Below are 15911 nucleotides of genomic sequence, written 5' to 3' on the forward strand. Positions count from 1 at the left end.
TTGTTTATTGCTGTTCTTATTCCTTAGATCTCATGAAATCCCTCATTCTTCGTATCCAGCTCAGCATGGGTTACGTTAATGTTCGATCACGTGGAACTTCTCTGACCCACAGGTGCGTCATACTGAGCATGGAGTCAGGTAGGTGCTTGTAAAAAGGCCTGTTGCAAGGGGAAGGGAGCTACAAAATGATTACTGTCTGCTATAATGTAATAGTACTTTAAGGCCATACCGTACGCTATGTAATAAGCTTCTAAATTAGTGCCCCAGGCATTGCTGGTTGTGGACAATGTGCTAAACAAGCCGTGCCCTCAGACTGTATTCCTGCTTGGTCCTCTCAACAACATCTTTTTAATGTTATCGTGTCCTACAGCCCCACACAGCAGCAGGCGATGTCAAGCCCTGGCTGAGGACCACTCTTCCAGATTGTCTGCCAGAAAAGGAAGGAGGATATAAATAAGAAACTCCCCAAACTGAAAATTACTCCTTGCTACTGAGTCACTGATGACATTGAGTCACACCATTTCTTATCGTTAAAATGGGGCTAATTATTATTTACTTCACAGGGTGTCATGGTTATAAATTATGCAAAGATTACAAAGTGCTTTGAAGAGGTAAAATCTGTATCAATGCTACCTACTATTATCAGCTGTGATGTTACCAAGCTCATGTAGTGTTAGGAAGACGTTGTTTCTCAGACGGTAATTTCTTTTGAAGAGGTCTGGTGTCATGCATTTAACTAGGCATCCTAACAGTTACTGCCTCCTGACAGTTTTGGGTTTCCAGTCAATCTGCTGTCTCATGAGCTGTTCAGGTAAGGGATAAAAGGGCCAAGGAATAAAGGCAGCATTGAGATTGCAGTGATATGCCTGACCAAAAATGTGATATTTCTAAAATCACTTCTGAACTGACTTTAAATATTCTCCATATATACATTTTTCAAAGTTTCTTCAAAGCACTGACAGTGCAGTGCTCCACAGTCACAGCGTATTCCAGAAATCGCACAATCAAGTAATCACTGGCTGAGCAGTTTTGTGTGCTCTGCGTTACATGTCACGGACTCGCTGCCATTGTTGTCACTTGCCTGAAGTGTGGTTTCTGTGCCAGAAGCAGCCTGTGGATAAATTGGAGACTCCTGAACGTAACCCTTGAGTCAACAGGGCAGTCCCTGTTTGTAACTCTGGAAAAATTAACTGGCGCTACTCTCAGTGGCTTGAAAATTAATTCTAGGAGTAATCTTTTCTCTTCTTCCAGCTCATACACCTTCTGTGTATCAAAGGTACACAGAGAAACAGACTTCTATTAAAAACTTAGCTTGTACTGAGGACATGGATGGCATTAAGTGATGTATTTGTAAAATGCCCAAAAACAACAGAGGCCTGATCCCAATCGATGCATTTGAAGAGTTCTCAGGAGTAAAGGATACTGGTTACATGCACTTAACATGTCAGGAATTTTGTGCTTTTATTGCAATGCCAGAACAAATCCTGGAAGTGAGGGCAGTCTGATTCCCCTGGGATGTCCACAGAGGCAGTGTGTAATGTCCACTAGGTGGCCCCTGGCGTTGCTGCTCAACACACCTGGAAACACCCCTGGGTCGGGGGACAGACATGAAAAAAAAATGTGTAGATATAGAAAGATTTTAAAGTCTGGACTGATAATGGCTTTGTAACATAAGGTTAGTTACTCAGCTCTGCAATAAACTCTGGAAGCTTTTAAGTGCTGAGCCATTTCAAAGGAAACTGTCGTTTCTGGATGAAACATGTACAAGCACTCGTTCTTTCTGCGTTGATTGACAGCTCTTAAAATGTACTGTCTGCACAAATCTTTCATGGCACAGTAGTTAGTGTTTCAATGTTGCCTTAAAAGTTATTTTTAATCATTGCTATGATTTAAATGAGAATTTATGTACAGTGCATGAAAGATAGCTTGGGTTACTCACATGCCTGTTTAGTGAAGGTCTACAAACATAAAAGCTTTCTCAGGAAGTAGGGTTTTCTAACAGATTTTGCCCAACAGTACAGAAGGGTTCACATGCAGCCCTTGACTGATGAAATTTCCTCTGTTAACAGCCGTTTTTTGAACAGCATGGTTAAAATGCAAACTCTCCGTGTACACACACCCTCCCCCAAAACGCCGTATCCCACCATCTCAACCTTTCTACCGAAAATCTTTCTACCTTGCTAACGAAAGGTGCTACCAGTGTCTCATTATCTCTTTGACGCTGCTTCAGCATAATCTTTCAAGCCACCCTCTTCTGAGATAGTCAACTACTGCTTTTTAAAAATCAACACGTAGGGTAGAGAAAGCAAATATAGGGCTGCGCGTGGACGGATGAAAGGGCCTAGGTATACCACATTGTAGTGGAAAAAAATCAGTGTGACTGTGTGTAGTGATAGCCAGCTCACTACAGTATGTTAGGTATCCTGATTCTTCGTTTATTTGCCCCTGTAGTTTTGTGTTAGGTATACTAAGCGTCCAGCTTCACCGGATCATAACAGTGTATGACTGGTCGTTGTGCGTTTATCCATTAATCGTAAGTAAGAAAACACGAACTGCTCTGAGATTTTGCATGCATTATACTCATCATGGTACCTCTTCATCTTTTCATCGCCTCTGCCAGAGTAGAGCTGGAGTGGGGGAACATGGAATAAGCAGATTACAGGACTTCTTCAATAGTCCTTCTCCTGTCTGATAGGTTTGTGTGAGTACTACAGCTACACGCCTTTCCCAAGCATCTGTTTAAGGCTCGAATGGTTGTAGAAGGATATGCTAATAAGAACATTAGGAATGTTGTTTGTTTGCCTCTTTCTGCAGAAAATGATGCCTCTACCAAGCAAAAATGATTACAAGTCTCTGCATCTGCTGGGAATTGCAAATTAGTACTCAGCTTGCACAGTGTGATCACTGATAAAGTACATATGCTGCAGTAATATGAGGTCCCTTGACAGCACTGGTGATGATTCAGCCTTTTAGGCATTTGCCTACAGGCAAGTCAATAGAAGTGTTTTGTTACCAGACTTCCAGTGTTTCCTTAATTCCTGTTTAGGAGCCTAATTTTTTGGTTCCTAATTTGAAATCTTACTGGCTCATTGAACAGCGAGAGATGTCTAGTTTGCAGATGGAAGCTTTTCTTCCTGTGTTTTCTGTTTTTATCTCCCTGAAAGGTTTGTAGCCAAAAAGCTGACAGTTAGGTAAGGTATAGTAAATGCTTTGGAGCACAGCACTATAGTGCGTATCTCCATCAATGCCTCTGAGGCACAACTCATCCCATCTTAGATTCCTCTGACGACTACTCTACTGTATTTGAATTAGGTTAAGCACCATAATATTCCAAAACAAAATAAAGGCTACACTAGTCAGAACTAAAATATTCTCAGAGGAGTCTCTCTCAGGAAATTTGGTACGCTTCCCTCTGATTTCAGCTTATGTGCAAGTTTATGGAAGCATGGTGGATTCAGTTCTTTCCTTTCTTTTCACCTGAGATTGTTTTTCCAAGATGTGCAGCTAAGAGTAAGATGAAGGTAAGATTTATCAGCACTTCCTTTCCCTGCTCTTTGCTTTGCATGCAAGTTTTCCCTTATGCTTCCTTCACCTGTATCGTCTTTCTAGTGTCCTCAAGCTGTCACTTATGTTCAAAACCCTTTGCCATCCAGTGAGTTCCCAGCAGCTTCACTTCTCTTTTCTAAATTATACTGAAAACCGTATATTCCAATGTTGCCCTTATTAGAATAATTAGTCTCCCTGTGATTGCATTCCTAGTATTATTTTGAATTGTACACACTTGCGAATTTAGTCTTTGATCTTGTAAGGAAGCCTGAGGGCACAACTTCTTGCAGGATTGGTGCTCTCCGTTATAAATTCAGAGTGGCAGGGATCCAGCCTCTCTGGACTGCTTTAATAAATATCCATATGCCTGTATGCACTATACAATAGTCCTAAATAATTAAATCACTTTTTAAAGTCAAAGTTTAGTCTAAATTATTGCTACTGTTTCATTCTACAGAGACCTGATAGATTCTTCCTTGGCAGGCTTTTTTATTTAATTATGCAAGAATTGTAAGTGATTAGTTTGTCTTTTAAATGGCATTCTGTTCCTGCTTCATATTGTAATATAATCTTAAAGATCCCTGCTTTCCAGTTTTCAGATTTATTTCTTTTTAAAATATTCAGTAGTGTGAAACTACTTTAACTAAAGAAAATAGGGCTTGTACAAATGAAGTAGGAGAAAGCATCGGGGGGTTTTAGGATGTTTGTGTGAATGTATACATATGTGTGAATGCGCAGCATAGAATGGTATCCAAGACATCAGCACATACATTTGGAATCACATCTCAGTTAAGTTTAAAACTTGTTCCTTCTGCTAAATATTTCTATTCTCTTTGCACATTCTGCCTCTCTGCTCATTACCAAATCTTTCAGAATATGCATAAACCCAAATCTTCTGATCAGGCTCGTAATGTGTTTTGTGTGGTCTTTATTTAGACTGGAAACTTGCTGAAGTAGGAAATGTCTTACAAAAAACAACTACACTGTCTCATTTCACATCCAAATTCTTCTGCCATACCAGCTGTGTGTGTTTGCCTAGCAGCAAGTCTTCTGTTAATGAATGACTTGTTCTCATTAGCTTGTCAGGCTGGATATGTAGCCCGCAGTTCCCACTCATACAGAACAGTGCTCCTTCCCGTGTAGCTTCTGGTAAATCAAATCATGAGATATACACAGCCTTGTGTCTCTGAGTTTGACCTTTGTACTTTTAATCATTAACTAACACAGAATGCCAATATAAAGCAACTAGCTGATGGTTAAATGTATTTAACACAAGCAGAGCCCTGTGGACATCTGGTTGCAGGCTTTACCATTGGCTGCCACTTGCAAGCTTCCTTTTAAAGAGGGGAAAAGTAGTTCCCTGATCAGCAGAGCCAAAGGAGTTGTGTGCTCTAGATTCGTGTTGTGAAGCTGAGATCCAGAGTGGATTCTCTGATACCTTGGAGAGTTTCAAAACTTTACTGGGTGAGGCTCTGAGCAACCCGATTTAACTTTGAAGCTAGCCCTGGTTTGAGCAGGAGACTGGACTACATCAGTTCCCGTGATCTCTGCCAACTTAAATTGTTCTGTAATTCTAATAAAAGCAGAGTTCAACTGCAGGTTTCTTCCATTCAGAGCACTCACTAATTAAGACTCTGTCTTCTAACCAAGCTAATTTTTTCACAAAACTCATGGGAACTGACTGTCTCTGAGACCTCTCTCTCTCATCTGATTTGGGTAAAATTGGCCAACAGGTTCAAAAGTTACTGGAGGTAAAAGGCAGGTAGGCCAGGCAGACAGATACGCCCTTCTCCACAAACATATGTGGAAACTGTATAAGCCTTGTTTCATTAAGAAAACCTTTCTTCCCTTTATGTTTGTGCAGAAAACTTGTCAAATGTGCATCTAATGAGGCCTGAAGTCATGCTACACACTCCCAGGTGCAGTCAACCTGAAATAATACCTCCCTAGAGTCAACAGCACATTTCTTACGGCCGAGATACTTACTGTGCAGTCTGAACTATGCAGAGAAGTTGAGACATTTAACAGTGAAACCCAGGCATCTTCTTTCTGATAGTCAGAGATTATATTGTTGTGCTCACACGAGCATATGTTTAAGTCTGCCTGCTGCCTTGTCCGTCACTGCCAGTAGACATGGATTCAATATTTCTGTTATCTATCGTGTCTTCCTCAACTTTCTTCTACCCCAGAGTGACAGAAAGGGGTATTTGACCCCAGCATGCTAAAGACCGCCTGGCTGTCTGCCTTTCCCTTTTTGTCTTATTCTTTCTTAGGATTTGGTCACACTACAAAATCACCTTGAGTGATCTGTCATCAAGTTTTTCCCATAGGCCTTTGTGATAAAGGGCAGACATACTATGCGTTAAAAATTTGTGCTGCTGGGAGAAATGTTGTTATGACTTGAATGCACTGTGGATTGTGTGTGATTCGGAGATTTCTGTCTACCTGAACAAGCTTCACCCTCCTCCCCAACATCTTTTCTGCAATGGCTTAGTTGTATAGCTTCAGTCCACCACACTTGTCTGATCAGCTGAATGACTCCTTTCAAATCGATGGCAATAGATTATTCTATTTCCTTGCAGCTTGCAGAAAACACACCTGTCTTCATCTGCTTTTGATGGGCCTGGAAACACTATTTTTGTGTTCCTGGGAAAGAGCTTCAGAGCGCTTCTATTTTCTGCCTCACAGGGAAGCAGAAACTGTGAAACTATCAGCATCCTCTGTGTTTGTATGTTCCCCGGAGCTGTTATACTGTGCAGTCTGAAATAGAGATCCGGCCTCAGGGATTTGTTAATGATGCATTCCGTCTCAGCATGGCACATGCTCATTCCTGGGGAGTTACTGAATTAGCATTTACAATTCTACACTTTTCCCTGAATCCCCCTGATTTTCCCCCGGCACAGAGGTCCTGTGTGTTGGATTCTCTTCTCATGACATCTCATTTGGAATAACACCAGAAAGCTTTCAGCTTGGATCCTTGCTCCTAAGATCACGGACTACAGTAACCTCAGACCAGTGGTTCTCCCATAACTTGATGCCTGAGCAGCAGGCAGCACAGTGAAATGAGGTCGTTAGGCACATTTTCATAATAATAAAACAAAGGCTTCTGCACTGGTGATTGCTGTTGTGGGTGCTGGAAGCCTTATGCCACGGGGTGAATGAGCTCATGAATAGGAAGCAAGGAGCAGACAGATAGTGAGGAAAGCACAAGTGGAAAAACTGTGGGGAGTAAGCACTGCTGGTTGTCTTGATGGTGCTGACTTGGGTCCATACTGCAGAGAAATGGCAATGGCTAAAGCATGGAGTCAACTCACTCAAGGTTTACCCTGTACTCTCAATTGTATGTCACTTCATGTTTCTCCAGCCACTTTATGCAATGAGGGAATTTTTTGTGTGTGGGCAAGGGTTGCCTAACAGGAACACTTTTACTGTATTTCGTATTAACTTGCTAGCAAAGACAAGACTTCTCTTGCATGACCTACATGCCTGAACTCAGAATCCCTCTCCTGGGCCTGCCATCTTCAGATTTAAATCCTTTAAACAAGCTCAAGTTTTCATCTCCTCATCCATATTTCCAAAGCATGTAAGCCTCAAGGCACTAGGCCAACAACGGAATATTGCTGAACACAAAGATGTTTTTGTAACCACATCAACTCAGCCCAATGCAGATCAACTGCAGCAAACCCTGCAGATTGCTTCACCTCCCAGTGTAGTTCCATTATAGTCTACAACTTTTGCCAGTCCTCAGCTGACAGTAAAAGCTCCTCTTTCAGAGAATGGTTTTGTAATTCTGATGCTTTTGTTTTTCCCTTTTCAAAATTCTGTTAAGAGCTGCCAGTGTCTCAGCTGTGACATAGATCTATCTGAATTCAGGGTTTTGGAAGTGTTCCTTCAGGCTTGTCATCTCCTTCAATAAGCACTGCATTGTACCAAGCCTGTACATTCTTTACTGCTCCACTTGTTGCTATGGCCAGAGTTGCCAAGTTTCAGTCTGATTCTTTTGGGAGACTAGACATGACTGGATAGAAATTTGGATTTTCTTTTTTTTGGTTTTGTTTATGCTCTTGGCCCCTACAGCTTTCTCACTTACCTTACCATCATCCAAAACTTCTTTCCAAGGCAGCTTGGAGTGAGAGTACTGCCCTCTCCAGTCCCTCAACTTGTATAACCAGCAGAAGTCCCCCCTTTGCCCGTATCAGACAGGTTTCAGCAGAGAACAGAGCAGGGAGGTAACATGGAGATTCCCTCTCTGGCCAGGTATTTCGAAAGTCAGGGAGAAGTAAAAAGGAACAGATGGAAATGGCCTTGATCAGAGAAGAGGGAAGTTTTTGGCAGGAGAGCTGCAAATGCATGGTGTTTCAATCCATATCAAGGTTGATAAAGGCTCTCACAGAAGGGAAAGCAGCAGGCCTTGCTGCGTCATTACCATGGAAACAGCCGAAGAACTGGTTGGACAGATTTAGAAATGTCTCCTGCTTGGGACTGCTTTCAGTAGATGTCATCTATCTTTGCAGACATTAAAACAAGGTGGAAAAGAAGAAATGCCTGACAATGAAAGCCGAAAGCATGTTTTCTCTCTTAGTTTGTAATGAAGAGCCAATCTTCCGATGGCTTTATGAACATACTTGCTCTCCTCTGAGAAACAGGTCATATTTTTGAGGAGGATTATTTTTCCCCACGTCCTCTTACTTTTGGGGACTTTCATTATCTTTAGATCAGTAACTTTTGGCATTATGATTCTAGCTACCATGTTGATGCTTCTGGATTTCTTTATAGTGTTCCCTGTACATCTTGTAAACACTGGCTATCTACATTACATTTCTCTGTAACTTCTCTCCTGGATAACCCTGAGGATTTCATATTCCCCCAAAGAGAAAACCTGGCTGCTTTGTTCTCACCATACCAGCTGAAGGTTTTATTTCCCCGCACCTTTCAAGTATAATACCTTTCCCATTGCCTTATCATGTTATTTCTGAAAAGAGTACCAAAAAACTCATATTCTAACTCTCCCTAGAACACGCTTCTGTTTCTAGAACTGGGAAGTAGAGAAAGCTATGAAAATCTCCCATGTTAGAAAAGTTAAGATGTTCATTACTGCACATAGGAAGTTACTAGCCCCCATAACCTGTGCTTTGTGAAATATGAAATAGGTAGGACTGTATGATTGTCTCCAAACCACTGTCTTTCCTGGCCCAGTCATTACATAAGCCCTAATTCTCCCCCATGTTTATCAGCAGTCAGTGGATTTACACTGTTACAAAACAAATGAGAGACAAGGAAATGGTTGGAATTACTGGCTTACACTGTTTTGTCTACCTGAGCATCTTAGAGCAGCCTATGGGGAGAATTGTAGCAAATTTTTTGTATTTACGTTATGAAAAAGAGAAAAGATGTAAATTATCATGAAATATTGAGAGGAAGAGATTTCTGGTCCAAAGCAACTAACCAGTGGGTCTTATTGGCAAGCCATGCTAGCCCCTCTTCAGCTCTGGGCCTTTCTGTATTAGAGGAATCCTCAGTTGTTTCTGAGATGCAGTGTTAGGTTCCCTTTGTTGCAGAAGAAACACCACAAAGAGGATATACGAAGGCCAGAATCATCTTTCAGAATTGTATCACATGACATTTTTGACATGACATGTCACATGACATATCCACTTTTTTTTTCCTGATACCTGCTTGTGCACTTCTGTAGTTGTTAAATTCCTCATTCTTTTTTGCTTTCTCCTTATTTGTAACATGCCAGTAAATTCCCCTTTTTAAGCTAGCATTTGGACTGAAGACCAAATTTAGGACATCTGAAGCATTTGTGGACTGATGTCTGAAAGGATCAAAACTCAGACGTATGGCAGGCACAGCAAGATGTTAACTGCCAGCGGGGAGAAGGCACCCAGCCATCTCCATCCAGACCAGTGCCACACAACGTGCTGTGAGGGCCACCACAGCTACAGTGAGGGGCAAATGACCTAAGGAGTAGTAAGCAGGCATTATACTAGGTGTAAAATGTCTAGTCTTCCACCTACTGTGTCTTACTTTCACATGGACGGGTCCCAGCTCTACAACACAGCTGGCAATCTGTGGAGTCTCAAACAACATGTAGAGTTGCTACTGTAGGAACGGGAAGGAGAGCCTGGCCAAATTCAGTGCCGTTTCCACAAAAAATATTTAGAAAGCCCTTAAAAGCTGATGAGTCAATACCATTAACTAGACCTGTTTGTTCTGGAACTAATCTCTGAAGTTACTCTTCCAGGGTTGACTGCACATTTTATGCAGTGTGTTTCTGCTGTTACAACTTCAGAGACTCTCTCATTGAGGCGGTTTCAATTTTTTTCATGCAATTTTAATAAGCAGCAGAACATGCTGCAAAATAAATCTGAGGCTGGTTTGAGCTGGTGCCCCAAGAAGAATGATTATAATGGCATAATGTGGTTGGGACCCTGATGAAATTGTTTCTGAGCCTAAAAGAGAGGGAAAGCTGGTTGTGTTACGGAAAGTAAAGAACAGTTTCAGAAAACACAGCTCAGCTTAGCAAGGTTACCCAGTAATTATACCTATACAGATTCAATATCTTTCCTAATTTGGTGTTCAACAGATTAGCAGGATCTCCTTTTTAACTGTGCTGAAGAAATAACCCCCTCATTACAAAAAAAAGCTAATACACCACCCCAGTTGGCAGGATTAATCTGATTACTTCAAAAATGGTAGGGAAAAGGAAAATTATTTGCCTCTCAGAAAATAATGCAGGTTCCCCCTTTTCACACTTGAGCAGTGGAATCACAGCAATGAAGTTGGCTGCTGTGTCTCCTGTTTGGTCAGGTCAAGAAGCTCAACCCTTAATTTGCTGAGCTCTGAGTGGAGGCCGGCAACCTGCTGGTGGCTGCAGGACTTCACCCTTTAAAGGATGATTTCAGTCCAGGAGCAAGGAGTGGTGTGATGCTTGAGTAAGGATACCACTGCCCTCTGCTGAAAGAGATGAGCTTGTTTCTTTCTGACTGTTCCATCTGCCAGCAAAACACCTGCGACTTTGTTGCTTGGAACGTAACTGCACAAGGAATTGCTCTCTGAAGTCTGAGTTTGATTCCTGCTGCTTCTGTCTTATCCCATGAGTCTGCTAAGCTCAATCTCTGTCACCAAATATTTTGAAAACTGTATGCCTCACACGAAGTAAAGAGGAGCAAGGGTAATTACATGCAAAATCTTGATATAGTGATAGCAGGAACTGTGAAAACTTGAACCTGAGCTTTAAAAAATAATCTTTAAGATTTATAAATACATCAGACATCCTCAACAACATGATATCTGCTGGAACTAGTTTTAGGTCTTCTTGCCAAAATTCAGTCATGCATTACTGATCAGCCTGAAATCCTCTACAGTTTCTTAAATGTCATTTTTAATGGCAGCACTTGGCTGTTTGAGTTTTGGTCTCAGTCTTAGTGCCATTTTTTCTGGTTATGCAAAGATGGAAGCTTATTCATTGCTACACTTATAGCCAGCTTTACATTATACATCTGATTTTACTGGCATTTTATTAGTATTAGATTAAAAGGTTAAAAATGTAACTTCAAAAAAAGGTGGAATGTGTACAATATTTTGTACCACTTGAGGGAGCTCTTTCATTAATACAGTAGGACATTGCTATGGTGCATGCATTTGTTTCCATTAATGAGAAATTATAAACTGTACTTTTAAGCAGTATGTTGTAGGAAATACTACACTATATTAAAATATGTGAAAGCATTGAAGCTCTTGGATAACTCACTATAAAGGCCAGATAGAAGTTTTAAAGGAATGAATTATTCTAGTTAAAATCTGTGGCAATAAATGCAGGCATCAGAAACCACCACAGCTACTTAGTACCTGAGACGACTGACACCAAAATTCCTAAAATAGAAAATAAATCTGAGTTACACAGAATTAAAAATAGGCAGCGTTAATCACATCAGTTTTGCAACAGTGCCAAGAATGGCAGAAAGGAACAGGACAAGGCACAGATTTTCCAGCGGGGATGTGAAAGCCTTGACCCTTTGCCTCGCCCCTCTACGGTCCCCTCCTCTCTAACGCCGGCCAGTACAGGCCATGCTGCTGCCTCGCACGCTGCCTCCACTTGGCTGCATGGACCCCCCCCCCCCCAGTCATAATGTGGCTGTATCCATCCTCCCTGGGCAGAAGGTAAGAATAAACACAAAGGCTTTTCTTTATGCTCCCTCTTAGCTGGTAGGTTTAAGGCAGCCACAGCCAGTGTCCACCGGATCACCAATCTAAGTGCTGATACTGAACGTGCACACAAAATCAGGGAAAAAGAAAAGAGAACTGGAGACAAGTGGCAGAAATCAATGGGGCAGGAACGGCTGCCTGGTGCAGGTGAGGTGAGAGCAAGCGAAGCATAAGCAAAGGGCTGCAGGGTCAGGGACACTGCTTCCATGTCAACACAGGGAAGCGACCCCGCAGCGATTCAGCCAGGAGCCCTCGGGAGCAATGGTGGTTAGGCAATCATTGAGCAATGCACCTTGTAGGATGAATGTAAAATCACGCTCCTGGAAAAATCAAGAACACAAGCACATCGGTGAAAAGCAGAGGTAATGATGTAACTGGAGGAGTTTTTCTTAAGAGGTGTTAATAAAATATGATGACACCTGTCTCCTGCCTCTTTACGGGCAGAATAAGAAAAATTTGTTAGCTCAGAAGGTTATGTCTGCCTTTCTGTTAAAGCTGTCTCCATCCAGAGTTAGTGTTTTACTAATTTGATGAAACAGTTTCATGAACAGCATATTGATCTTTAGGCAAGTTTAGAGGTTTTTTTCTTTTCCACTTTCTCACCCAGCTCATGTTGGCACCACCAGACACTTCAGTGTAGATAGCTGGTGCAGCATTTTCAGCATCAGGGCACCGGTGATCATGTAGAGTCTGACTTTAGGGTAGCTCTAAGAAACATGTTAAAATGGGCTTGCAGCAGTTGGTGGCACAGTTATGTGAAAATTCCCAGTGGTATCATCCATGCAGTTGCTTGCATGTTAGCACTGATAGGATTTGACTTTTACATTTACAACAGTTCTCTTACTAAGCAGCGTGAAAGATGTGTGGTGGATTAATATTGCAAACAATTCCTGCAACCTAAATCTCTTTCAAATTTTTCACTCAGTGACTCTGCTCAGAGTCCCCAAAGATTATTTTAAAAAAGTCCAAATAGCCACAGCAGAGTTAAACATTTAAAAAAATGTTCCCCAGGCACATGTTGGTCGAAACAAATTTGTTTTACCAGCAGAGAACAGGACTGATAAGGTGAAGTGTGAGAGAAACTGTGAAATATCCTAAAACCTGGTCATAGCTTTGGGACAACCTCTGGAGGTGTATCTAAACAAGTAGTGTGCGTAGCCCAGGGAAGTCACGAAAACAGGGCAAGATACGTGCCTGCTGGTAGAAAATGAGTGACTGAGTTGTCCCTGTTTTGGGAATACCTTCCCATCTGCACTTGTGAAATGCAGCTCCTGAAAGGTTACTGGAGTTTGTTTGCTGTTGAGGCGTTCCAGTGACTCAGTCGTCATGTGCCTGCCTCTTCCCAGCGAACGACAGAAACCAGAGCGCAAATCTGAGCTTTTCACCCAGTTTTTCAGGCTGTAGATGAGGCAGGCAGGGTCTGGAAGCAGACCTGTCCCCTGGGGTCCCTTTCTGGGCTCCCACCCAACTGGGGAGCGACAGCTTTGCTGGTTTACACACAACATTTCCTTGAGGAGCTCAGGGTCCCCGGGGTAAAACTTTCGACTGTTATTATTTATCCCTTGGTGCAGAAAGCTATTTGTTGGTGCTTCTCAAACTGGCAGGTGCTCCAATTCTGTTTCCCTTTAGAAATATTTATCCTGTTTTATATTCAGCTTTATCCTCGCCTCTGTAAAGCTGTTTGAGGTTCAAAGCGGGGGACACGTGTGTGCACGAAAACCCCAGAAGCCGGGTGAAGTACTTGTTGAGCAACTGCCGTGTTCCTTCCCAAGGACAAGGACACATGGAGCTGCCCGAGGCCTCCCAGCCTTGACTGTGTGGGGCCTCCCGGTTCTTTGAAATAAACTTTCCACGTGCCATGGGTTGTTTTTCTTTTTTTTTTTGGGGGGGGGGGGGTGTGCCCATCTGCTGTGGTTTTAGCAGTTGATATGTGGTGGCTGCCTGAAGCTGGCCGGGACCTCGGGGTGGGGCAGCCACGACCACCCCCCATCTCTAGGGGGGTATGTACACCTCTCCCGCATCTTTAAGCCCGGCCTCAAGAGGGCTGGGATAAGGCGGGCGGCGGCGGGAGCACGAGTCCGGCGGCCCCGTCCCGCCGCGACCGGCCGTTACGACGCGCTGACAGAGAAGCCGTGGGGGCGGAAGGGAGAGGCGGGAAACTGTGAGGGGCGCAGTGCTGGGGGGGAGGGGGGGGGCGGGGGCGCGCGGCGCGGGGGCGGCACGTGAGGCGCACGTGGGCGCGCCCGCTGCCCCGCGCGGCCCGCCCCTCCTCCCGGCCCGCCTCCCAGCCAATGGGCGGCGGCGCCGCTCCGCCCTCCCCCTGCGCGGTGACGTGAGCGGGCCGAGGGAAGAGGGCCTCCCGCGCGCGGAGGCGGGAAGCCGTTGCGCGCGGAGAGCCGGCGGCCGGCGCCCTCGAGGTGACGCTCCTGCGGCGGGGCGCGGGGTCGCCGCGCCGGCCCGGCCTCGGCCTCGGCCTCGGCCCCGGCCCCGGCCCCGGCCCGGCCGCGCGCCGGCGGGCTCGCTCGGTGCCGCCCCGCCGGTGCCGTTAGGCCCTGCCCGCCCCCCGCGGGCCAGCGGCGTCTCCGCGGCGCGGCGGAGGGGGGCGGCAGCTTTCGGACAGGACCGTGCGGGCAGCGCGGCGAGACGTCTCCGCCCTTGGCCCCGGGGAGTCGGCGGAGGGGGGGGCTGCCTCTCCGCTCCGCCGTGCGCGGCGGCGCCTTCGGCGGCTCCCGCGGGGAGGTTTCGTGCTGTTTCTCCTCCTGAGCGGTCGGCGAGCTGCGGGATGGCCTTGGCTTGGTTTCGGTCCCTCTCGCGCAGGAGGGGTTCCGCTGCTGCGGCACCGGCTCCGTTAGTTAAAACTATGTCTAAAGGCACCAGGAAAACCCGCGGGATGCGGAAGGGTGTTTGGCGTGAGGTTGTTACTTAGCATAAACTTTACTGGAGGCGGGTGATGTGGCGGGCTGTGTTGCTAAACCTCCTGAAATGTAGAGGTGTGCTTCCTGAAAGGTGCTGCTTTTCTCCTAAGGCATGCTCAATTTTAATTGGTGGTATTTTTGGAAGGCAAGGAGGAGGGACTTGGTTTACTGGCACCGCTCTAAGAGTGTTATAATATGAGCAAAATAGCTATAAAATCGGTGAGTTTCTGCTGGGAAATCTGTTAACGGGACGCGTTGGTGATTCCAGGTATACAGCAAGTGCTCAGAGGGTGGCCGAAGGAGGAAGCATTTCCAAACGGCAGGGAGAGGCGTCCTCCTGCGAAGGAGACCGTGTGCACTTCGGACTTACCCTGGCACTCTGTTGTGATTGACTTGGCTCTAGCAGAGATTAGAGAGAAAATCTGATGTCCTTTTTAAAGACTGATGAGCTGATAGATGCTTAGTTATTGTAATGTTATACCTCTTTCCATATGGAAACTGCTCAAGGAAAATGTTTGTGTCTTCCTAGATTCCCCAACACGGTTCTTGTTTCTTCGCTACAAAGGCGTTCTAACAAGTCTGCTGTCTGAATTGGGTTGCTTTGTTACAACTTTATGTAAAGTTCAGTTATGATCACAACTCTGACTTAATCACTTTGACTCTTTTCCATGTGTGGTTCTTCCTTCTCCCATCCTGGATCTCTTTACTTTTAATTTCTTTCTCTTAGCCTTTCAGTCAGGTACTACAGCTGCACTGGAGAGGAAGGAATATCTTTATCACCTCTTGAAGAAGGTGGAGAGTATGATGAGAGAAGAAACAAACTCTTGGTCCTCTGTTAGAGCTGGGAAATAGGTGCCCTTTGCAGGGGGGATGTGGCTCCCAAGAACAACTTAACTGCAATGAGGAGGCATTGGATAGGCTCTCTAAGGGCCCTGGTGCACCCAGTTATTTGATCACTCTTACTGCGTGATAGGATTTTGGATATCTTGCATGTGTAAGAGCGGAAGGATTGAAATGTCTGCCTGTCCAGGGTCTCTGTACAGTTATAAGCCCCTGCTGGGCAAAATGATTCTTCATGTTGACACAATGTAGTAGTGTCTGTCCTTGGCACTGTGTGGGAAAGGTGGGAGGTGGAAAGTGTGATGTCTTTGTGATGGTGACGATGTTGCATTTAAAGCTAAGAGGGTTATTTAAGAGGATGGTAGCAACAGCTACTGACAGAGCTGGTGGAAGTAGATT

General features: G+C 44.5%; 1 protein-coding gene across 5 annotated transcripts in view; it reads left to right on the forward strand.

Moving 5' to 3' along the window:
• SOAT1 (sterol O-acyltransferase 1) overlaps positions 1 to 15911 on the forward strand; it is a 45792-nt gene that overhangs the window by 1359 nt on the left and 28522 nt on the right. Inside the window, exon 2 of one of the 5 annotated variants that reach the window (XM_026101007.2) lies at positions 28 to 138. The gene's annotated coding sequence lies outside the window, so the exon portion shown is untranslated. Of the gene's footprint in view, positions 1 to 27; positions 139 to 14053; positions 14175 to 14647; positions 14672 to 15911 lie in introns of those variants that run through there. The other 4 variants (XM_026101009.2, XM_064515631.1, XM_064515632.1 and 1 more) reach the window with 4 other exon arrangements.

The sequence above is a fragment of the Dromaius novaehollandiae genome, chromosome 8, assembly GCF_036370855.1.
Source record: "Dromaius novaehollandiae isolate bDroNov1 chromosome 8, bDroNov1.hap1, whole genome shotgun sequence".
Lineage (NCBI taxonomy): Eukaryota > Metazoa > Chordata > Aves > Casuariiformes > Dromaiidae > Dromaius > Dromaius novaehollandiae.